At 48.3% G+C, this 24,853-nt stretch overlaps 1 protein-coding gene and 1 non-coding gene across 7 annotated transcripts in view; both read right to left on the reverse strand.

The window, feature by feature from the left end:
- The window catches only part of TRIM2 (tripartite motif containing 2), a 119,823-nt gene that overhangs the window by 55,123 nt on the left and 39,847 nt on the right, over window positions 1–24,853 (reverse strand). Inside the window, exon 1 of one of the 6 annotated variants that reach the window (XM_045830897.1) lies at window positions 23,741–24,036. The exons of 3 other annotated variants lie outside the window; for them this stretch is intronic. The gene's annotated coding sequence lies outside the window, so the exon portion shown is untranslated. Of the gene's footprint in view, window positions 1–23,740; window positions 24,037–24,853 lie in introns of those variants that run through there. 2 more of the 6 variants (XM_045830898.1, XM_045830893.1) reach the window with 2 other exon arrangements.
- On the reverse strand, window positions 15,711–15,904 carry LOC123814241. The gene has a single exon (XR_006784864.1). It is a non-coding gene; the product is annotated as a small nucleolar RNA SNORA73 family (small nucleolar RNA).

Genomic DNA, 24,853 nt, shown 5'->3' on the forward strand with positions numbered 1-24,853 from the left:
TTCTCTCTCTCTTTCCCCTCCCTCCAACACCATATTCAAACCAATAAATAAATAAATCAATAAAAATTCTGCCCTGGCTGGTTGTGGCTCAGTAGATTGAGTGCTGGACTACAAACCAAAGGGTCACCAGTTTGATTCCCAGTCAGGACACATGCCTGGGTTGCAGGCCAGGTCCCCAGTAGAGGGAGTATGAGAGGCAACCACACATTGATGTTTCTCTCCCTTTCTTTCTCCCTCCCTCCCCCTCTCTCTAAAAATAAATAAATCATTAAAAAAAGATTTAAGCCCAGGTTAACACTCTGTTTTAGAAGTTTTATTTTTTTCAACAGCTTTATTGTGACATAATTCATATATTATACGCTCCCCCCATTTCAAGTGTACAATTCAATGGCTTTTAGTATACTCACAGATGTAGGCAACCATCACCACAGTCAATTTTAAGACATTTTCATCGCCTCAAAAGGCAACCGTGTACCCGTTAGCTATCACTCCCTACCATGTGACACCCCCCCCGCCCCCGCCACGGTCCTGAGCAACCACTAACCTGCTTTCTGTCTCTGTCCTGGCTGGTCATATGCATGGAGTCACAGAACATGGGGTCTCAGGTGTCTGGCTCTTCTCACTGAGCATAATGTTTCTAAGGTTCGTCCATGTTGTAACACGTACCAGTATTTCATTCCTTTTTACAGCTGAAAAAAACTACCCTATCGTATGGAATAGCAGCACATTTTGTTTATCCATCTGTCAGTAGGTGGACATTTGAGCTGTTCCCGCCTTTTTGGCTATGAAGAATAGCACCGCTGTGAACACTCACATACAGGCGTTTGTGTGGACGCACGTCCTGTCTTAGTTTACAATCTAATGAGAACAGCACCTGAGGCTACGGGCCGGCTACCCCCACTTCGTGTCACAACAACATCTCCTTCCCAGGCATCATGAAGGTGCCTGACTTGCTGTGAAGGGAGTCCCCTCTTCTTGTCATTTGTGCTGCTGAGCCCATCCGGTAGCCAAATTCATCAGATGCTGACCCCTCCTCAGACACATTCTCTTTCCTTCCTCTCTCTTTCTCGTCCCCACTCTTCCCAAACTCTGGGCCACACAACTGGAGTGAGTCTCTGCACTCACAAGATGGTAGAGGAGCGGGAGAGATCCTTGGTCTTGTTGCTGGGTGTGTAGTCAGAGAAGCCTCACTCACTGATTCAATCACTCATTCCGACGAATACCCGTGAAATGACTGGCGTGCGCCAGGCACTGAGTAGGCATTGAGGACACAGAGAAAAACATAATTTCTTAGCCCTCAGGAAGGTCCAGTCAAGCATGGGAAATGGATGAGTAAGCAGGAAATTGCAACTCAGTGTGGTAAGTGCTTTGGTTGCCAGAGGAAGTGGAGAGTTTGGAGCCCACCAGAGGGGCATCCCAGGGTGAAGAGGAGTGGGGTGAGGAGGAGTGGGGTGCATCTCAGGCACGGAGCACAGAACAGGCAAAGGCTTGGAGACAAGAGATGTCTCCCAGCAACTGAGAGTGGTCACTGCAGTGTGCTGCACCCTGGGGTGCGACAGAACAAATGGGGACCGTACGTGCTTCTGATCTTTTCCTGGAGTTGGACTAGCTCTTCCTGGGAAACAGCATTACACAGGATACTTGGGTCCCAAATGCCCTCATCACGATGGCTTACCGACTTACTGTGTGAGTAAGTGGGCTCCGAGGGCTCAGCCAGGAACCTAACACACCTAGCATTCTTTACTACAGGCAAGTGCAGCCTTATTTGTAACACGTCTTGGCAAATGAACCAACTGTTTATAATTTGGACCTAAGTTACCACAGGATGTATTAGAGGCCACAGCATCTTCCCCTTGACACTCCTTGGCAACAGGTGGTGGCGGCAGTGGCTGCTGGTGTGTAAGAGTGCCGTTTCTTTCTGAGTTGGAGTGTGCTTGTTTTGAGACCTCAAGCAGCCAGACAGTGGGGCCACAAGAGCAGAGAAGAGCCCAAGATCCTTAGGACTGAGCCCACTACACACCTTACTGACATCTTGAGGCTGTCTTGCCCACCTACTCTTTCCCCACAGTTGAACAGACATTGGAGAGTTAACTGTCACTGGCAAGTTTGACTCTGATGCACACAGGCATCAGGAGGTAGACCGACAGTGCGCATGCCCAAGAACAGGGCATGTGTTAACTAAACTGGGGTTGGCAGCATCCTGGGAAACAGAGATCTTAAAGTTATTGGCCATCTGTTACATGCCGAAGCCCTTTACATACGGCCTGTCTCTCCCTGATCGAAGAAGTTGCTCCTAGAAAGTGAACTCCGGAAGACGGCACTCCAGACTGTTCATCACCCGACCTGTGCCTCCTCCATCTTTTTTCCACTTTCTGTCCTGTCCTCCCCAGCAGCACTCTAGTTCCTAAACATGCCACTATGTATCTATATCTGTATCTGTACTCTATCTGTATCTGTAGCTATATATTTTGTAGTGGTTCTCACCCACGAAATGGCACCAAAGCCCCTGATGGAGTGGCGGGCATGCATTTGGAAATGTGAAGGGGCATTGTGAGGTATCCCGTTGATTGTGTATCTGGGGTGGGAAGTACTGCTGATATTTAGTGCCTAGGGGCAGGGATGCCAACCACCCTCCACTGCATGGAAAAGTCACACACACGTACGTTTGTCCTCTCAAACTGCCAATAGCATCCCCTTTGAGAAACACCAATCTCTAGGCACACAGGCCACGTGTTCTGCCTGGAATGCTCTCATTCTTGACTGACTCTTTCCCCTGGTTAAGTCCTCCCAATCCTTCAGAATGTAGCAAAGACATCACCCACTTTAGGGAGGATCCTCTGACAATTCCTCCAATACCAGACCCTCCCAACCCAGTCTGGATTGAGCGCCACTCTCGTGTACTCCATAGCATCCTTTGCTGGAAATTATTGAGAGCTCCATCTTCTACCTCCAAGTCCCCAGGCCCTAGTGCAGTGGCTGACACACAGATGCAGCATGGCAAAAATCCTTCTGCAAATGAATGAGTGACATAACATGATGTAAAGGTAAACGTCCATTTCAGAATTGGAAAATAGTCGGATCAGAGATCACTAGGGAGATGCAATTCTTCATATCAGATTGGTGGTTTATAATTTAGAAAGCACTTTCATAATCCAAAGCAAAGCAAACCCAGAAATGGATAGAGCGGCAGAATTATTATTTTAGTGGAATTTGGGGTTCAGAAAGGTTACAGGACTGGCCCACTGTGGAGTGGCCATTACGCAGCAGAGGTGAATTAGAGTTCAGGTCTTCGGCTGGCACGGGTCCTCTTTCAGGGCCACAATGCCCTGCGAGGATGGGCTAAAGCTGCCGAGTTATCAGGCAGCTCTGCAGTGGAACAAAGCCAGCTGATTAGAGAGGTGGTGTGTTCCAGCGACAGACAAACACAATCAGCTAGAAGGAGGCACCCTGAAATCAGGAGCCCAGAAACTCTGCCTAATGCAGTCATTATTGAGTTTTTCTTATCTTTGCTTTCAGAAACCTTTATGAAAATTATTGCCAGATGGTCCTCTGAAAGAGGATAGTATGGAACAATTATTCCAGCCTTCGTTCAGGGCATGAGCAACTGGGGAAGAGACATTATTATGATGGATTTCACAGCTCTCCAGGTGCAGCCCCTCAAAACCAGGCTCCTCCCAGCCACTCCAGACTTTTGCAGGCAGTTGGGGTGATGGTTTGGCTTGGGCCCCAGGAGGCTCCTTCCTTGCTACTGTCAGTGGTCCTTGGAGGTCCCCCACATTGGGGGGTTGAGGAGGTCCTACACCAAAGAGGACTATTTGAAAATAATGGTGATGAAGCAGAAAGAATCTTCCCTGCCATGTTTTCCTCAGGAAAAGAGAAGGTCCAAGCCAGCCTTAACCTAGTGGGGTGATGTGGACAGAAATGGATTAACAGAAAGCCAGCTGACCCAGTTGCAACCCAAGAACTCACACCCGAGCTGGCCTGTGCCTAGGAATACCATTTAATATTCTACATTTCACAAACGATCATGTGCCAGATGATGTACTGGGCACTGACGATAGGAAAATAAGGAACAAACGGAACCTCTCGAAATCACTCACGGGGCCAGAGTTCCCTGCCTACCAGTCACAGCCATGCTGGTTGAGTCTCAGGTGTCAGGATAGCCCTTCCCAGACAGGCACTGTGTTTGCAGTAGAAGTGACCCAGATCAAGCACCCCTGACCCCCTGCTCAGTATCTTAGCAACCCCTCTGGGTGGCCTGTGTATTTCCATGGGGTGCTGCCCAAAAAACTGACAACAAAATCCAGGTGGTTTCTGCTCAGCGCAGAGTAGAGCAAGACACTCACTTTCCTGGATGTAGGCCCTACACTTTCTTAGAGAAAGGTAAAGAGAAACTTTACCTTTTCCCTGATATCTCCTAAAAATCAGAGTCTGTGATTTAGCAATCATGCTCTTTCAAAAACATGGAATGTCACTTGTTGACGCCAGGAGGCATAATATTTATTTACAACGAATGGTTTTTCTATTTTTACCTCCTGTATTTGTTTCCGGGGGTGCTGTGACAAAGTACCATACCGTGGCGTGGCTTATAACTGCAGAAATGTATTCTCTTACACTTCTGGAGGCTAGCAATACAAAAATTGAGGTGGCGAGCTCCCTCCGAAGACTCCAGGGGAGACCCTTCCTTGTCTCTTCTAGTCTCTGGTCGGCCCAGGCATTACTTGACTCGTAGGTGCATCTACCTCCATAGCACATGGCTCTCTTCTCCTTGTGTGTCTCTGCCTGGCACTCCTCTCCCTGTGTCCCTGTTTTTTCTTCTTGTAAGGACACCTGTCATGTTGGATTAGGGCCCACCCTCATAGAGTATGACCTCACCTGAACTGGACTACATCTACAAAGATCTTATCTCCAAATAAGATCACATTCATAGGTGCTGGGATTTGGAACTTTGACATCATTTAGAGAAACACAATTCAACCCCCAACACCTACTTGTGGGAGAAAGGTCAATGTGAGGCCGGGGCTGATGTAGGCCCACATGAGAGTGACCTGGTTTTCCCAGAGCACTGTGCCCTTGAAAACAGTAGGTAAGATAAATGGGGAGTGTTATGTCTGCTTCACTTACAGTGTGCATTAGTGGAGCCGTGAGGTGACTGGCTACGTGTCTGCATGTCAAGGTGACCTCGACACTCCCTGGCTCTCATCCCTGGTACATACCCCAAGCAAGGGAGGGGCAAAGGAAGCTTCTGGGCCTCCTGATGAGAGGAGAGTACTGTATCTCCTGCTTTGTCTCCTTCGCCAATACTTACCAACCGTATTATCAGATTGAAGCCTGCCCGTGTCTGATTGGCAGCTCAAACCCTGTGCTGCTGGCCAACCCTGGTGTGACTTCCTTCTCATTAGCCTTCAGAAGCCCTTTCTCGGTGGGAAGATGTCCTTCGCAGAGAAGACTGAAGCAAAAAAAATGCAAGGCTCTGCCATCTGCTAATACAGCATGCTACCCCCTTTTTATTCTTTATCTGGCTCTGACGAAAATAAAGAGCAAAAGCAAGTCAACAAAATGCTCGTTTGTTTTGCCATGGTTTGGTCTGACTAATTCAAAGCTGACTTATTTGTCCTGAGTATGCTGGGAAGGTAGCCTCCCAGTCCTAACTCCAGACTCCCTACCCTAGTACACTAGTGTCCACACTGAGGAAAACACCGGTCTCGAGTTTTTCTCCGCAGCTCTGTGATTACACTTCTCACTTTGGCAATCGCATGCGAGGCGGTGCCAGGTGACTGCTTGCTTCGGCGGTTTACCTTGTTTAATTCAACAGGGCGGGGGTTCTGACTACCAGGTTGGGAGTTGGTTAGGGATTCTATGAGCAAATTTCCCCGCGGTGTCTGACCAGGTGCACGCGGAAACCAGATCTGAGCAGGTGGGGCCCAGCCCTGACTGACCGCCACTAGGAGCCAGGAGTTGGCTGATACAGGTGCGTCGCTGACGATGCCCTGCTGGACGCTGCCCTCCTCTCCCCTACGTTCCTTCCTCTCTGTCCCCGTGAGCTGGATTATTTTTAAACCAACATGCAGTTCAGGGAGAACCTTATAAACGTGTGTAACTGTTGACCAAGTAATCCCACTTCTAGGACTCGACTCGAACATCGCAGATGCGGGCCAATCTCAAACAACCCTGCTCCCCAGTCCAGCATGAGTCAGAGCAATCCCCAGCTCCAAGCGCTGGGCGGTGGTTTCTATGGCAACAAGCTCCTCCCCCAGGGAGCTAAGGTCGTCTCCGGCTAAAGAAAAGCTGGCGCCTCCAGGACAAGAGATGTCCGAGACTCGGTTTATACGGTATTATGAAACCCTTTCCCCCTGCCGCGCACTCCCCACTCCATGTTTCCTTTCCTAACCTGATTTCCCACCACAAACGCGACCGCTCTGTAAAATATCTGATTCAAATGGTGGCGATGGGAGTGGCGATGGGAGTGCCGAGGGAGGGAGGGAGGGAGGGGAGAGTCCCGGCCTGGCCGTCCGCCAGCGCGGGTGCTCACACCGCGGCCGGTTCCCTGCTCCTGGCACCGCACGGCTCTCCTGCCTTCGGCCTCCGAGCGTCCCTGACCACGGTGCTCCGGGGCCAAGGTGGGACTGTGTCTCGCTGCCGCGCCTCAGTCTAGGAAGACCTGAGCTCAGGGCTTTAACCCGCAGGGTGGTGCTCACGTAGGAGTCCGGACACCTCGGTGGAGAGCTGGGGAGGGGAAGCAGAGTTCGCGTCCCCAAAATAGGCCTTGTTGGGGGTATTGATTATTTTAAGTTGGTTATTTTTAAGAAACAAGAGACTGAGGAAAAGCCTTGGACCTTCCCCCTAACTGCCGAAAAGAATTTAGGTAGAAGACCGGCTCCAGGAAAGGAGCTAGAACATCCTAGAAAACCAGAGTTCAATCTTCCGTGTGTGGTAAACAGGGAGGAACCTAGCAGGGCCCTTCGGTTCAAAGTCCTCTCTGTCCGATTGTTAAAGATGACCGAGAAAACATTTATGTACCAAACCTTTGCTTTCCATTTCCAGGTGAACTGACTTCCTCCGCTTTGAGGTCCCAAACCGAAACAAGCCCCGCCCCCCTCTCCTGAGCTCACCAGGCATATACAGACCTTAAGTGCCTGGCTGTGCTTGTCCCATAATCTTACGGAACACTCATAGGTACATACACATCATAAATTTGGTTATTTCCTCCTGTTAATCTGTCTCCTGTCAATTTGATTATTACACCATCTAGAAGAACTTAGAAAGGTAGAAAATAATATTTTTTTCTTCCCCCACAATATCCTCGGAGTCTGAGGACAGCTGAACTTGACCTCACCTGCAGGAGGCTGCCCCCCGCCCCCACATAATCAGGAGGGGGGACTTTTCTAAGCAGCACATGTGGCGCCGCGCCACTCTGGGCACTCCTAACGCAACATTACAGCCCTGCCGCGACCGGCAGCGTGGAGCTGTGACCGAGGCACAGGCTCTGGAGACACGTCTGTATCCGCTCTGCGCTCAGGCTGTTCAGTGCCTCTGTAAGTGCGTTTGTAAAATGTCACTCGGAAGGCTGCGCGGAGGGCTAAACCGTGCGGTGTGTCCGGGCCACAGCACCAGGCCGAGCGCACAGCCAAGTCTCGAGTTCCGATCATCAGAAGCGGTGCGAGTGGTGGAGAGTGCGGGCGGATTTGAATCCTGGCTCAGCCGCTGATGACTCCGAGTAAGTATTGTAACCTCTCTGTGCCTCAGTTTCATCTTTCGTAAAAAGGGGATAAAACCTACTTCGCAGATGATCGTGAGCAGCAAATGACTCGGTCCGTGAAGGGAGCCCGCCTCAGGGATGGACAGAGCACGCAGTCAGTAATGTATTGGCACAGCAGCATTCTGGTAGCACTGCCAACGCAAGATTTATGAGTTCCTTTAGAACACCTAACGATTCACTTTTGTATTCCTAGAGCCTGGCTCATGCAGGGGTTCAATAAACATTTATTTTTTTGGATGAATGGACTAATAAAACACTACTCCCCATTAATTCTTTTCTTATGCCAAATAAAATCAATAAAAGAGAGTGGGCAGAATCATGAGAAATCAGGAGAGATACATCTATATACTTTTTATCATGCTCGCCTGGACCCAGCCTCCCTTCACCTTGGCACCCACTTGGGCCCGCGCCTCCCAGCTGGCTTTGACACAGCAGAGCAAGAGGCTGGAGCGTTACTTTGTTGCCCTTGGTGTTTCCTCACACCAACTCCCACTCCGGGAAGGAAGAGGGTCTCTGCTCAAGCCCCTCTGCCCCTTGCTCTTGTGAGTGTGGACCAAAGAGGGGGTTCTACAGAAAGCGACCTCCCAGGGTGATCTGATCATAAACCCCTAACTGGGTAGGTTAGGGTGGGTAGCCACTCGCCAAGCCTATAACTTCTTCAGTGAAAAGTCTTAAGTCAGCCCTGTCCATTGTCCGAGTGCATCTCAGTTAACACACCTTTGAAATGCCAGAGAAATGTCCCTCGAAGGGGATATTAACCCTCAAGAGAGCACGTGATGTTGTGAACTGTCCTCTAATCCCTTCCAACCTTGCTCTCTCCAGTCTTTCTCATGGCCGTCTTTAACTACACATGCATAAAAGGAACTGGAAAACTTATTCTTGGGTGCATTTGAGACCTTGCTCCCTGGCATATGTTGTCAGTTTGGCTCAAATGGACTCTTGTAAAAATTCTGTACACGTTTGGACATTTCTTACATTGACATAAGAGGCCTGTACTTCATGCTGGCCAACAACCAGTGGAAACGAGTCTCATTAGCCAGCATCTCCCCTTTAGAATCAGCAGGCTTCTTGGAAAGGTAGGAAGAGAAACGGCTTCTTTCGGCGCCTTTCCAGAGTCGAAAATTCCCCTGTGATGGAACTCGTTGTCTCTGGTCGTGAGAACAGGAGGTCTCGCTTTCACGCCCTCCCCGGATGGACATGCTCCAAAGTACATTCTGACTGCCCCAGCTCTCCCCATCGAGGGCTGGCAACGTGTCCAGGCTGGGAGCCAGGGAAACCACAGTGCCACCAGAGGTTAGGGGAACAGGGGGCGGGCGGACAGGAGCAGCTAGGCCGCAGCAGAGGGAGGGCGCACACGGGCCGGGTCAGGCCCGTCAGGCCCAGCGTGCCCTGCCCAGGCCGGCACGTCCTGGTATGGGCTAAGCCACCTCGGTGCCAAGTGCAGCCACCCATGGCCTGGGGACAATGCCGCGGGTACCCAGCTCTTCCCCGATAATATATTTCTTTGTCACATCTTCTTCCCCTCCTCTCTTGCCTAGGCCCACTCCCCACCTCTTTCCTTCCATCAGCAAGCTCCTCCTGCGTGCGGGGCCCCGCCCTGGGGCCCACCTTGGTCGCTCTCCTTAAGGAACTCATGCACTCTCATGAGAGAGACAAACACAAAACCTCAAATAATGAACTAAAGTAACAAAAGTGAAAAAAAATTCTAAGTCAAACAAACAATTTCCATCTGTGGCCTCCACCTCAGCCCTGCCAGGGTACTCATGGGTACTCTCCCACCGACCGGGACGGTGTTTGGAGGCTGACGACGATCCAGACCCCGGAATCAGACACTGTGTGGAAAATCCCAGCTCTGACGCTGACCAGCGGTGTGATTTGGGGGAAATCATACCCCCTCTCGGACCCTCTTCTTCCCCATCTGTAAAATGGCAATGAAAGAGTGCACTTCACAGGGCTGCTGCGGAGAGTAGCTAAGACAGTGCCTCGCAGGTGCTTCGCACCATGCCTGGCACACACTGAAACTCGAAAGATGTCAATTGTGGTCGTGGACTCGGGGTCGGCAGCTTTCTCTGCAAAGGGCCCAAGAGTAAATATTCTAGGCTTTGGGCCACACTGTCTCTGTTTGAACCACTCCCCTCCTCCAGGGTCATGGGAAGTGCCCTACGTAACGTAAGTGAAGGGGCTTAGCTGTGCTCCAAAGAACTGCATCTATAAACATTAAAGTGTGAAATCTTATGGGAATTTCACATGTCACAGAATATTATTATAATTTTTCCCAAGCATTACAAAATGTAAAACTGCCCTAGCCAGTGTGGCTCAGCTGGTGGGAACATCATCCTGTAAACCGAAAGGTCACGCGTTCGAGTCCCGGCCAGGGCTTGTACGGGAGGTGACTGGTCGGTGTATCTTTCTCACATCAATGTTTCCCTCTCCCTATCTCTCTCTCTCCCTCAAAGCAATTAAAAGTTGTCCTCAGGTGAGGATAAAAATAAAAAATGTAAAGCCATTCTTAGCTCACAGGCTGTACAAAACAGTCAGTGGGCCGGATTTGGCCTGCAGGCCGCAGTCCGCCCACCGCTGACCAGGCCTAATAAAACGGCTGGCATTTCCTTTCATGGATTTTGCTTCAAAGAAAAACCTACTTGGTGGGTCCATGATATCCTAATGCAGTGTCTAAATATTAAGTCACAGGCCCCACTAACTTTAACAAGGCTATAAACCAATAACCCAAGGACAATAAAAGTCTCCTACAAGAAAAACAGTGCCTATGATGTATTTATGCACACGCAAGGGTAAGTAAACAATGCCTACAATTTACTTGTGCACAAGTTAAAGAAGGGAAAAGGCAATCAGTTCCTTAGATGCATCGCCTGTATTTTGTCGGCAAAAGCACGCTGCCTGTCCCCACTGGCACACGGATGAGCTGTGTGTGCACTTCGCTTCTCCGTGCTGTGCACAGAGAAGTCCAGCTGCAGGCCATGCCGTGAAGGGCCACCACGCCCCCGTATTGCCCACAGACGCGGAGGGAAGACAGAATGTGTGGTGGGGGAAGAAGGCGAGAGCAAACGAGAGCAGGCAGGAGAAACCTGCCCGAAAACAGGCCGAGTCTCACCCCCAGAGAAATCAGGCTGCAAATGATTTTGTTATAAAGCAGTCAGATGCCCCAGGAAATGCCATGTGAGCCGTAATCCCTTCCTTCCTTGCCTCCCCCCACCTTCTCAAGCATCCGTGAATGGAGCTAGGGCATTGTGCTTGCCTTTCCCCTGCCACCTACGGAGAGTTTTACGGTCTAGTTCATATCAAATTCCTCACAGGCCAGAAATTCTTCCTCTAATGCTATTTAAAAGGCTATATCCCAGGCACATAACAATTAATAATTAAACGTGTTTCCCTAGACTCAAAGGAAATGCCAAGGCTTTCTTATAAAGCCATTCCAAGAATCAGACCTGCTCTTCCACATTTAAAAAAAAAACGTGTTTGAGACCCACGCATGACCTGCTGTCACGACTGGACGAGGAATCTGCCCGACTGAAGGGTCAAGCGGCCAGTCCTCAAGGCCGGACGTCACGGTAATGCCGTCTGACTCGGGGGGGGCGGGGACTCTCCTCCGGGAAGCACATGGTCGGGACACAGATGTGTGGACACAGTTTGCCTCATAGATAACCTGCCGGCTCCCTTCAGAATCGCCTCTCTGTCTTAACTGCTGTCTGCTGAAGAAAGCAAGTGAGACCTCTTTAGAAAGGAAAAATCGAGGAACTGGGATCTGGCAAGGAACCCTGGCCAGGATGTCCCCAACTGTACCTGGTACTCCTTCCCTACCCAACAACAAGCCCAGGGTCAAAGAACTGGGCATTTTCTTTCATCTCTACCCCACCACATGCGGTGGCATTGAACCTCTAGAGGGATAAGAGCTACCCTCCCTGTCAAGTGCATCTCCAGTGTCAGACCGAATGACCTCGGTCAGGGGCATGATCTCCATCGCTTCCCAGCCCCACAGTGGGCTCAGCTCTCTCCCCAGCCCCAGGTCGGTCTCCTACCCCAGCCCGCTCTCTGCCCTGGCAGGGCCTCCCCACCTATCACAGGAAGCAGAGAGGCACCAGACACTCTCATTTTTTTCACAGAGTCAGAGGCATTTAAAGTTGGAAAGAGCCATAGAGATAATACTTTCTCTAAAGAACCGGTCCTAATCCTGGGGGCCCTGTCAACACGGTCACCTCTCACTTTTGCAGGGTCCTGGATGCATCTCTCTGGAATACCTGGAGTTCCATGGCCACATCTAGTCTGATTCCCATCATATAGACGAAGAAACAGGTCTGGGGAGGGGACGTGACTCCTCCCCACACCCCCAAGCCACACAACTAGCAAGTGGCAAAGGCAGAGGCAGAATCAGGCCCCAGTGCACACCTCTCGTCGGCCCCACTGCCCTCACTTTGCTGGCAGCCCCAGGAGCTGCAGGCCCGTGCAGGCTGCCTGTGACACAATGAGGACGGAAGTCCTGTGGAGACTGTTCCACCACCGAAACAACTGGAAATGCAACGGGCACAGGTCTTGCCAAGTGAGAATAAAAATACTGTACTGAGGAATAACAGCTCCCAGAGCACGGCTGTTCTGCTCCAGGAGTTGATGGTTTAGAGTTCATAAACATGCAAACCCCCGGTCAGACAGCGGGAGTTCCCAAGACAGCTGAGGAACCGGAACCCTCCCCAAAGGAAGAGGATAGTAAAAGGTTAAAACTTGGCCCATCGTCATGGCCAAGGGCAGGGAAAAAATAAACCACGACATCCTGTTAGAAGGGGATTCACAGAGAAGGCAGCCTCCTGGGACTAGAAAGAAAAAAAAATACAAGACAGAATAGACGGAGGCGTTGGTACTTAGACTGTACCAACTTTTCACGGTGCAGCAGCTGCGTGTCTTCGGGACGACCTTGACAATAAACATCTGACACCAAAACAAAAAGAGAAGAGAGGACGTTAAATCGCTCGCAGTTGTCCAGACTGCGTGTGAAGCCTTTCAGCCTAGTCAAACTTGACAGCAGGCTGCAGGGACAGAAGGATATGGCCTTACTCAAGACCTGCGCCGTTGGCATGGATGGCGGCCCTGGAGGGGCCCCTTCTTTCTCGTGCTCCCTCATGGGCCCTGGTGGAACTGCCGCTCTGTTTCTCCAAAGCTATTAACACAGGTCAGGTTGCCCCCAGGGGAAGACCCCAGTCTTAATTTAGACTTGCCCATAAAGCATATGCATTATAAGAACAGATTTTATTTCTATTTTCCTGTTTATGCCACCAGCCAGGGTTTTCCTAGCAGCATTCTGGGACCTTTACCCAGCCTTCTTCCTGTGGCTTCTGGCTTCTGTTCTTCCCACCATCATCCATTCTGTCTCTGTCAGCTCTGGATTTTTCAAGAATCAGTCAAGAATCATTACTGCATTCTGAGATCTGAAGTACAGAGAGGAAGAGGTGGCCTCTCCCCAGTAAATGGCAAAATCACTGGGTCTTCATGAGGCAGAGGTGAGCTCCTCACAGGGCTCTTTGCTCCCATGCTTGGTTAGAGCTGCCCTCCCCCCAGTGCCCTCCCCACCACCCTGTCCTTGCCGTGGTTTTAGCTAACACGAAGACAGTGAGATAAAAAAGTGTAAGGGAAAGAGGGAGAAGGGGAAGAGGATGATGACCACAGGGTGGGAGGATTAAGAAAAGGGTGAGGGGCCTTTATTTTAAAGTCATGTTTTTAAAAATATGTAGTTTATGTATAGCAAAAATTCGCTCTTCCTAGTGTTCAATTCTATGAGTTTTGACAGGCACACAGCCTCGTAACCACCACCACTACCAAGACAGAGAACGGACACCTCACCCACCACACTCCTTTTGCTGAGGGGCTTCGGGGAGGAAACCAAGGTGTATTAGAAGTTGGAAGGAAGGAAGCCCTGGAAAAGGAGAAAACGACTGCACCAAAGAGGAAAGGAAGGGTTAGCTGAGGGAGTGAGACCCTGGAGGTGGTGAGGAGGCAGATGGCTACTCAGAAGGGGTTAATTCAAGTGACAAGGAACATTTTCCTGCTTCCTTTGCGTGGAAGGAAGGATGAATGCACTCGGGGTCTATGATGCATGCTGGGAGTGGATTCCTAGCTGTCTTACCAGCAAAACCCTTTCCTGCTCAGCAAGATGTGAAACTCCCTATCCCACGTCTTCTGTGTTGGAGGTATTATTTCCCACTGCAGTGACTGCCTGCAGGAACCGCATCACAGGAGTGCAGGCACAGGGTGGGATTTCTTCGGGCTGCGTACCCAAATTCTGTCATGCAATCCCACAGCTATTTCAGAACTAACTAACTTCAGAACTCTCCAAAGTTAAGTGCATCTGCATCTTTTCCTGTACCATCCAGTGGAAAAACTTGGCAACGACAATGGCTTCAATCCTCCTCAATTCATGTGACAGCCGTAAATGACTCACTGACAAAGAGCTAGACGGTTTCCACAGACAAGTCCTCGGGGCATGATTTGGTGAAGTCCCTTCCTAATGCCTGTGATGTCACTTCCATCTCTCCTCATCTTCGCAGCCCCACAAGCGCCACCTGGTTTGGGTGCAGGAGGCAGAAGGGTGTTAAACTGTAATTCTAAAACTGTGGGTGTCAAGAGTGAGTATCAAGTCGTGGGTTGCAACCAGCCTGTTTAACAATGAAATAGAATGGAAAACAGCAGAGGGCTAAGTGTGATCTCATGAAACTTTTGTTTTCTTGAAATATGTGTCTACAGTGGACTGCAATGTAAAATATGTTTCTGCTGTGGATCACAGCCATGGTCACGTGGGGGAAATTTGGGTGCAGAAGTGTGTGGATCCTCTACTAACAGTGGGAGCCTGGGCAGGTTACTACTGAATGTCCCTGTGGCTTAGTTAGATCCATAGTCTGCAAAATGGGGAAAATAACAGTATCTATTACACATGGTTGTTGAAAGGATTAAAGAGAAAATTCATGGAAAGCATTATGGACTGTGCCTGATTAATAGTCAATGCTTATTATTATAATTTCTCTTCCTCCCTAGGTCTGTAGCCTAAATCTCTGTTTCCTACCCAGAGCTTTCTTCTGAGGCCAGAACTGTCAACTCAACGGCCTGCTTGACCTCTCCACATGGTTGTCCCACAGGGTCTGCAGCTCAGCATATCCCAGCTTGGATTCAACTCGTCACCACCTTCTCCCTCCAGTCCTCACCCTCCCACCACCACTTCTGGCCCCTCAGTTGCACAGACCTTCTGCTGCTCCTCCTGAAGTCACTCCTCCATGAGAGGTGCCAGGACTTCACACTATGATCTGATTTGGAAATTGGCCTTCACTGAGGTCATCAAGTGAAAATGAGGTCACTAGGGTGGGCCTTAACACAATATGATCCTTAATAAGGGGAGATTTGGGCACAGAGACATGCCTAGAAGGGAATGCACAGGAGAACCCCAGAGAGAGCCAAGGAATGCCTGAGGCGAGGAGGGAGGCACAGAACAGAGTCTCCATCACAGCCCTCGGAAGGAACGAGCCCTGGCCACACACCTTACAGCTCCTGGTGTCAGTCCCTGTCTCTCTGCCTGCCCCTACACGGTCTTCTCCAGTTTGGCCCCATCCTCCCTATTGAACTTTAATTCCCACACCTTCCCCACCTAGACCTCCTCCAGGCAGGCCTCCCTGCTAATCCGCATCTGGAAGACGGCTCTCCAACTTTTCTTGGAATGTTCCCGACAGCCTGTTATGTCCAATCCACTTCTCTGTTCCATCGAAACTTGCGCATTCTTTAAGCACTAACCATAGTCCCTCTTCCTCAGTGATACTGCCCCTGGCTTTTTGGCCTGTGGTCACCTCTCTCTCCTCTGAACCGTCTTTGTGTTTATCATTGTGTCATGTAAGAGGACACTTGATTATGTCTTATTCACATAGTTTCCTCATGGGCTAAATTTTATTTTTATTTTTTTCCTAGATGTTTCCTGCGTGGTTTGTCACCTCAGTAACTGACCATAGGACTCCGAGAAGCTGTGGGAATGTGCAGGCGCAGGCTCAAGGCCCGGCTTCCTCTCCAGCATTGTGGAAAGGGACTGTGCAGAGCCCTGTGCTCCCCTACGCCACCTGGACAGAGCCCGGGGAGAGTGACCTCCCGGGGTATCCATGCTGGTTAGAGTTAAATTTTAATAATTAATCTCTATTGTACATTACTTTCCCAGACACCTTCCTAGATTTGTTTTCTCAATAAAACATGAAGCTCTAAATGAAATCTAGAGCTTCCCACATTCTTGCATGACTTTATCATTTGTCATACAATCGAGTATTATTGAGCATTTTGGTTTAGAGAGAAGGATCTCCTAAGGATGAGTTCTAACTCTTGGGTTACTGGGAAAGTCACTGGTCTTCTGTAAACCTTACTTTCCTTGCCTCTAACATGTTACCTCTCAGGTTCATTATAAAGATATGATGGAATAATTTATGGAATTCATTTTTTAAAGGTAAAGATTTTCTCAAATGTGAGATTAAATCATTATTGTCATCTCAGTGCCAAGTTAGCTCAGCTCAAAGTTACCTGCTATGCTGATGAAATTATGGGCTTGAACCAGTGAGCTGGTTCATCTGGATTCATGCCACAGGGGCCAATAAATCTCATGACTAATAAAAGGTGAGAGGAGGAATGGGGAAAACTGCACGGCACATCCTGAGGGGTCAGCAAGGTTACATCATAAATAAAAGATGGACAGCATACAGTCACCTCAATCTACCTTAAGGCATGCAGTATCCCAGGTTCTCGGGAGAAATAACTGACAGTCCCCGACATAATCAGCTCTGGTGCAAAAAATCCACAAGGCTTTACCTAAGTCAAGAGTTTAATGTTTTATTTTGGGTTTTCTTCTGTAATTGAATTCTACTGGTTTTAAGACTGAAAGCTAACCAAGAATTGATAAGCCATGCCTGCAAACAAAAGGCAAGTCAACCTCTGTCATTTAGAATCTCAATATGGCTCACCCCTTGAGCATATTGAATTAAGAAAGAGCCAAACTCTCACTCCCATTTCCAATGAGGATGAGCTTTAGAAGTACACAGGGTCAATAATCACATCCCCAAACCATCAAATTTTCCCTGCAAAACCAGCCATATAAATTCAGACTTTAAAAAAAATTTAAATATTTTTACTTTAAAGGGGTTCAATTAGCCCTGGCTGGTGTGGCTCAGTGGATTGAGCACTGGCCTTTGAACCAGAAGGTTGCCAGTTCAATTCTGGGTCAGGGCACATGCCTGGGCTGTGGGCCAGGTCCCCAGGTGGGAGCTTGTGAGAGGTAACCAGTCAATATATTTCACTCTTAAATGTTTTTCTCCCTCTCTTCCCATCTCTGTAAAAATAAATAAAATCTTTTATAAAAAATGAAGGAGTTAAATTCACTTTTTTTCTTTCACTTCACCTTCAGTATTTGTTTCACAAACTTTATACCCTAGCCAAGGATTTCAAGTGAATCAAGTGACTGTTTTTTAAGCTGCAGATGCCAAAGACAGCATGCATATCAAGTGTAATTATTGTAGCAGTCAGTATGCATAAAATTTAGAAAGGTAGGCCCTGAATTTCTAGGAACAGAAAAACAAATGAAAGACACAAGCAGGAGTCCTGGGCTTCTCCACCTGGAATGAGCCAGTCCCTCTAGTCTGCAGGTGAACTCCAGTTTCCCTTGACCACCACCTGCAGATACCAGCTGAAGGGAAGGGCTGAATAATGAAGACAGAAGACCAAACTACTCACAGAGAGAGACCCGGCAGCACTTTAGTGAATGCCTTTATCCAAAGGACTGGATGAGGAGGCAATAGTTTAGGGAAAAAAATCTAGGAAAAGAAATCTGTTTAGCGCTATCTAGATTCAGTTTTAGCATGGAGCATCCTGTATGCAATAAGCAAAACATGCCAAGAATATTTTGTACCGCATTATAAATAAAAACCAGCTCCCATGCAGATGGAATTCAGAATTTCATCACCCCACAAATCTGTCTTCCTCTCATTACAGAAACTGCTTTAACTATTCAAAGCAAATTCTTAATTACTTCCAGTCTTGATATTGTAAAGCCTCTTTAGAAAGTAGTATGAATTTGATCTGTAAGAGATGCTTATTAAAGATTCAGGAACGAAACAAACAAACAAAAAAGATTCAGTAACTTTGCTTAACAATGTATGTGGACAAGTAAAATCCTTGTAGAGGGAATCCCTGAGAAATCCAGTATGCTTTCTTTTAATGAAATTGTGTTACAAATGAATAAAACACACCTTCTTCTGTGGGATCTATAGCTGAAGTGGAGCTATTAGAGCAAATCTCACGAGAAAAAAGAGCACTTTGCACAGGCCCCCCAAACCCTTCACCCTCACACCTTCCCTTTCCAAGCTCCTAGATCTTTTCACGTTGTCTTGGCGGATGTTTTGGCAGCTTGAGTATGGCTCAGACTTCAGGTATTAATTCCTTTGTACTTCAAGTTTCTCAGCTGAGACATTTGGGGAGGAAGGGGATGAAGGACCCTCAAAGGGTAATTACTACTTAACATCCGAAAATAGGGGGAAAAGGCAAAAAGATTGCAGTCAGCTTCTGCCCATCCTTCCTCTCATCGATGGCACCCTGTTACATCACTCCTTTGTACAGCATGACCATGTGGCGTCCACGTGACCTGGGGCAAAAGAGAGCCTCTACCATTCAAGGCTCGTGTTGTAGAGTGGGTGGCATGACGCAGGGATGAGGCACTGCTTCTCTAAAACCCAAATGGCTTTGTAAAAAAAGAATTCTTTTTACTGGTAGTAGGAGTCTGGAGACCACATTCTCTAACTAGTTGTTACATTTTCATTTGATCAGTGGCTTCATATTGGCTCAGATTTAGAAGAGAAAGACATCGAGTCCTGGCCATTTGTTTTCTGCAGCAATGGAGAAGCAAACACTCAGCCCATCTGAGCAACTTTTTATCCACTCTGCTTGGGTGACTTCCGATGGGCCATGCTAAATAAGGGCATATCCACGATATGTGCCTGCATTTCATGAGAGGTTCACTTTTATAATCTCCTCCTTTCACTACTATGGCAATCATTTTGCCTTTTAAATAAGCAGAATCCAATACATAGGGTTAGTAGAAGCAGTCCTAGACACATGCTGAACAATACGCAGAAGCCAGCCATCCCAAATCTGCAAGGAGACAATTCTCTCACCAACACCATGGAGGTCACTACCCACTGAGATAGCCTGTGTGCTGCTAAGGCTAACTGTACAGTTAATCTTGAATTACAAAAAAAAAAGTGGGGGTGTCAGAACTGACCCCACGCTTCCCTTCTTTTGAGTATCCTGCAAGTTCCTGCCCTTTCCCTCCCCCTCCTTTGCTTCTAGTGCACTATTTTAATTCCCAGCAGAATCATAACGAAGGCAGGTTTCCCAGCAAATAAGATAGATGGGCCCCCTCCCATTTTACCAGTTGGAGAGATACAGGCACAGCTAAGAAGATACAAACCCCATTCAATGTGGCTGATGCCTTTTTTATCCCTGGGTGAAAGACAAGAAAACTCACCCTGTTTGGAGATTTTATACTATAGCATTGATACCATTGTTGAATGTGCAACACTAATTTAAATAAATTGCATGTAGTCAGCAAAAGAGTCAGTTCTTTGTTTAGTCTAAGGGGCTATTTTCATGATTAAGGAGACCTGATCTCATCCTCTTAATGAAGGCAAAGCTGAAGGATGTCTATCATTTACCCTCCAGTCAGTTTGATGCCGGCCCACTTAAGTGTTGAGTGGCACTATAGGAATAAAGCCAAATACCAAATAGGAGTCTTGGGTTTAGGTAGAAGTGTAACTTTGCCCAGGTCATGTTGAAAGAGCCAAGAACACACCTTCCGCTACCAAAAGAAGCAAAGCTCAGGTCAGGGGACCATCTTGATTTCCTTGGGAAGTGGGTGTAGCTGGACGAGGGTAGAGGGTCCTACCACAGCCCTTGACAGTGAACAGGTGGAAGAAGGATGCTCACTAATGCCTGAAGGTACCGCCCAGGCTTGAAAATCCCTTCAAGGCTTATGCTCTGCCTTTTACACTGTTGTACCTTTCAGTCATAAAGCAGGGGACTTGACACATAATATTTGTTCAATAAATCCTGTGGGCTGGCAGACTCAGCTTGATATGCATCTTTCCTTTCTTCTACCTGATTGGACAGAGTTGAACACAACTGCGTCTACCTAATCTTTCACATGTTGGGTCTTACGCCAAATCTCTCTTTTCAGGAGTCTTACACTGAGAGACTTCATTTTGTTTGCTTCCCGGTCCTCAAAACCATCATCTCTGAAGATCAGCAATGGGAGTCCCGAAATTCTAGTCCTGTTCCTAACAGCAAATAAGCAGGTGAGCAAGACTGGACCCTCTCTGGGTGTTTTGGTTGAAAGCAATGGCTACGTTGAAACTAAAAAAGACATCCTTCACCAGCAGGCATTCTGAAACCTGGAATACATTTACAATAAGGAGTAGGTGATTTAAAAGGCTAATCACCTCCCAGAACTGCAGTTGCCTCTAGCATACTTCTACAAATTGCGCTGGTTCCAAAAGCCTGCACTCTTAGCTTGATTCCTTTCAAGCAGTTAAGGCAGAAATGAATCTGTAGCCACAGCTTCTATCTGAGCACCTTTAAACTGTCATAAATTAATAAAGATGCTGACAGGCACTGGTTTTCTTGGACTCAAGGACACATCCTCATCTCCCTGGCCATCCCCTCTGCCTAAATAATTTCTTCTAGATATCCAGGATATTACAAAAAAAGAAGAATGTACTGAAAATTCCAGGGTGAAGATATATCTGTTCAAGGATTAAGATGAGAATCAAAAGCAGGACATGCAAAAATAATAAAAAGGAACTAGCATTAGTAGACAAAATATTTGCCAACAGAAGCTCAGTTGTTGAGATTGAATTTCTATGAAACTCTAAAAATATATGTAAAAAAGCTGAGTGGCCAGTAAACAGTGGCTCAGTGCCCTTGGATTTACTCCTCCCTTCACTTCCCCTTTACCTATTCATCTCGAAGGTTCTACTTGACAATTCTTCTAATTCTGACCAAATATTATCCCTATCAAAGACCACTCTCTTCCAGGGAAAGTAATAAACTAAACTCACAGATGTCCTGCAGGGACGCTTTCAGACCTGCCAACTAGTAAGTCAGACTTAAGATCGAACACCTAATAGCCTATAAAACAATGGTGGTGATGCAGTGTGATAGTAATTCAGCCTTGACTCCAGACTTTTAAGATAATCTCAGAAAGGCTTCTCAAACAGACGCCCTGGAATATATTTTCACGTGAAACCCAAACGGAAAACCGTCATTGTTCAGATCTGCATCATTAGCAGCAGCACAAAAAGCATCTTCCCAACACGTGCCAACATAAACCTTTCGAGCCTGTGCACATCAAGCTAAAACTGCCTTTTGGGAATCTGTAATCCAAGATGGAATCGGTGTAAACCAGGCAGTGGAGTGGCGAGAGAGGAGGAAAGTTCTGAAAAATGTTTGCTCCCCAAATGTCAGGATTTCCAGGTGGCATTTTCTTTCCTTTTTATTTTAAGATTTTATTTTTTTTTATTTTTAGAGAGAGGGGAAGGCGGGGAGAAAGAAAAGGAGAGAAACATCAATGTGTGGTTGCTTTTCACACGCCCCCCACCAGGGACCTGGCCGGCAACCCAGGCATGTGCCCCAACAGGGAATCGAACCTGCGACCCTCATAGGCCTGTGCTCAAACCACTGAGCCACACCAGCCGGGGCTCCAGGTGTCATTTTCAAAGGTTCCTAGCACATTGCTGCATTCCCCAACTGGGTTATCTCCAGTCAACAGGCACATTTGAACCTGGCAGCATTTGAAGTGGTGGTGAGTTACTGCTGGGCAGAAAAGGCCAAGTAAACAGATCACTCATGAGCCCCATAGTAAATATACAGTTTCTTTCCAAGTTAGTGGACAAAAATTCAAAGGACAGAATTCAACCCAAGGGTGGACCAAAGGATAGGTCAGAGCGTATGCCGTTAATTTTCAAGGAGACTCCCTGACCCACTTACACTCACATCTTATGAAAAGATCCTTCCACTTGTGTTTCAATATGAAGCAGAAATAACAGGCTGACCAACCAGGAAACCATGCCAGTCAACATTCAAATGATGATCAAGATGTAGGTGTCATGTTTAATTTTGAAAGATACAATGGACTTTCCAATGGAGGATTTAATAAACAAAGATTTTTCCAGGAAAACAAGGGCAGGGCTTGGAAAAAAGTTTCTGAGACTAGGTAAGGGGGACACTGTCACCTAAACAAACCTTGACACTGAAAGGTAATATCCTGGATTCCACAATCCCAGATAAAGTCATGGCCATGTACCTACATGGGATCGTATAGAAAAAAGTAGAAAGAACAGGGAGGCTACAGGGTAAAAAAATGTGCAATTATGAGGGTGAGTAAGGAGATTGGCTGTTAACCTTCCTGCACCCACTCCAGAATTATCTCACCATGAAGATATTTCATTAGAGTAGGTGGCCTAACCTGACTCCACCAAATCTGTATGTACCCTGAGGGAGGAGGGAAGTGGAGACTTTTGTTTTCATGTTTTTTAATTGACCCTTAATGGCTAGACGTACCTACATTTGAACAGGAAGGAAACATAACGTAATGTGCGCCATAAAGAAGTTGATGAAATGCTTGGCGTCTTTGGTTGAGGTTGTGGTAGTTGAAATGTTTTGAATCCTTCCTGCTCTTTTGTTTCCTACAGCTGAAGGGCAGGTACTAGGTCTGCCAAGGGTGAAGTCAAGTGGAAATGTGAGACTAGAGGTCAAGTGCAACTGGGAAGCCAAACTTGACACAATGCCTCCTCCTAAGCCCTGGAAAAGAAACCCCGACAGGCAAGTTGTCATGCAACGATACCTGCAACTATATTCTTAAAACACTGATGGAAGAGCTAATCTCCATTTTTAAAAGGAAACAGGCTACAAACCGTTTACTGAAGAAAAGGCATTGGTATGCATACTGACACAACAACCACCCGACCTAACCCACCCTAAGGGCTAACCTAATCTTTGGATGCCTGGAATTCTAAGTGCTTTAAAATTAGCTATCTAAAAACCAGTTGGATCTAAAGCTGTCTCTGTTTCACAAAGGAAGGCTGATGATGTCTTGGGGGAGGGAAGGGGTAAAGAAGGAACCGGTGGCTCTCTGGGGTCGGACTACAGAGGGGAACAAAGTGGCCATTCACAAAACGCTTAGAATCAGGCAGGCATGCCAGGCAACAAACCTTCCTCCCCACCCCCAGCCTTGTACCTGATTTGTTAGCAGCACGAAGTTTCCAACACAGGGCATGTATTTTTCAGAACATATCAATCCAAATGCACCCTGAAAAGCCTAAAAAAATCGATATCCCCCGCCTCACCTAAGCCAGAACTGTTGTATGAACTCGGGCGGAGGGTAAGGGTCGAGGCTAATAGGACGGAAATCTACTTGAGTAGTTCTAGGAAAATGGCCAAAATTTAAGACAAGGGGTATGAGGGATGGAGTGGAGAAAGAAACCCAATTTTTAAAAATTAGTAAAGCTACCACTTTAAGATTGCCAAATATCTTTTCCTTTTTGTTCCTCGGTGCAAAATGACATTAAAAGCTTTACTTCCGAAGCTTTGCGCACGCACTATTTAAGGAATGGCAAATGGTTCCCAAGCCCCGGGAGACCTCCGCTGGCCCAGCCTGGGCGCCAGGCAACGTCGGAGCTGAGCGGTTCCACAGCCCCCGCGGACAGCGCCTGCAGCCGCTGCGGGCCGCCCCCGCGGGGCTCGGGACCGGCTTCCACTCGGAGCTGGGATCAGGAAGTGGACGGCTCGCCCGCTTCCCGCACACCTCACCCCCTCCCCAGACCTCGCCCCAGGGGAGGTTCCAGGTGGGCAGGACCAGGCCTCCCTGGGGCGGCCGCCAGCTCCGCCAGCACCACCGCAGAATCCCTGACTTACCGCGAGACCCGCGCGGGGGCGGTCGAGGACCCTGCCTCCGGCCCGCTGTGCCCCCTGCCAGGGCTGGGCGTGCCCGCTCACGGCCGGGCACAGGACCGAGGCGCTGGCGCCGCTCCTCCCTGCCGCCGGGATCCTGCCGTCCCGCGGTCTCTGAAGGTGACACTGCTTCGTCCCCAGCCGTTCCTGAGCGCTAAACTGGAGTAGTGACACCAGACCAGCGGAGGGAAAGCTGCCTCCCGGCTGGAGGTCGCAGGGCCTTATCTCCGAGTCCTCGGCTCCAAAAGGCCCTCGGGCTCCTCATTCCCATTCTGCGCTCAGGCCTGAGCAGAGGCATCTGTTTCCCCCAGGCGGAGCGGCAGAGGCAAATCCTGGATTACGTGTTGCCCGGCTCTATTTCGCAGCATTCCCGACCGCTGGCAGCTAATCCCCCACGGAGCAGGAAAACAACACGCAAACCGGTGCCCAGTCCCAGAAGGATTTCCCAGCGCGATGACTAAAGGCTCCAGAGGCCAGCCTCCAGGAAGGGCCAATCGCAGCCCTAGGGAGCAGGAAAAAAGGGGCTTGGCTCACCGTGCAGGTCTGCTCCTCACGTGTCCTGCTGGCCAGGCCTGTAAACACACCGCAAACTCTTCCCCTCAGGGGAAGTGACTGGAGTTGGAAGGAGCCTAGAGAGCTGAACGGAGCCAGCCTTCATCACAGGACGGTGCATTATTAAAAGCAATCACAACTCCCGGATGGGAGAGAGGACAAAATCTCTGCTCTACCTTCATGCTCACAAATGAGTCAACTACAACACAATCATCACTGAAAATGATGAGATATTACTGTCTCTCAGGGTCTTGTTTTTTACTCTAAAATAGGTTGGGGTGAGGAGCCTTCCTTCCTTCCTGCCTGCCTGCCTGCCTGCCTTCCACATTGATAGAGTGTCTCCTATATGCCAGGCCCCAGACTGAGCCTGAAGTCTTGACTCTCAAGTGCCTTACTTTTGGGGGAGGGTGGTAAGAAGCGAGACCAACAATTGTAGTGCATTGTGAAATTGCTGTGATGGAGTCTATGCCCAGAGGGTTATGAGAACACAGAAGCAGATTTAAGCCTATCCTTCCCAGGAGAGGC

The sequence above is a fragment of the Phyllostomus hastatus genome, unplaced genomic scaffold, assembly GCF_019186645.2.
Source record: "Phyllostomus hastatus isolate PE091 unplaced genomic scaffold, TTU_PhHast_1.1 phas_contig_159, whole genome shotgun sequence".
NCBI lineage: Eukaryota > Metazoa > Chordata > Mammalia > Chiroptera > Phyllostomidae > Phyllostomus > Phyllostomus hastatus.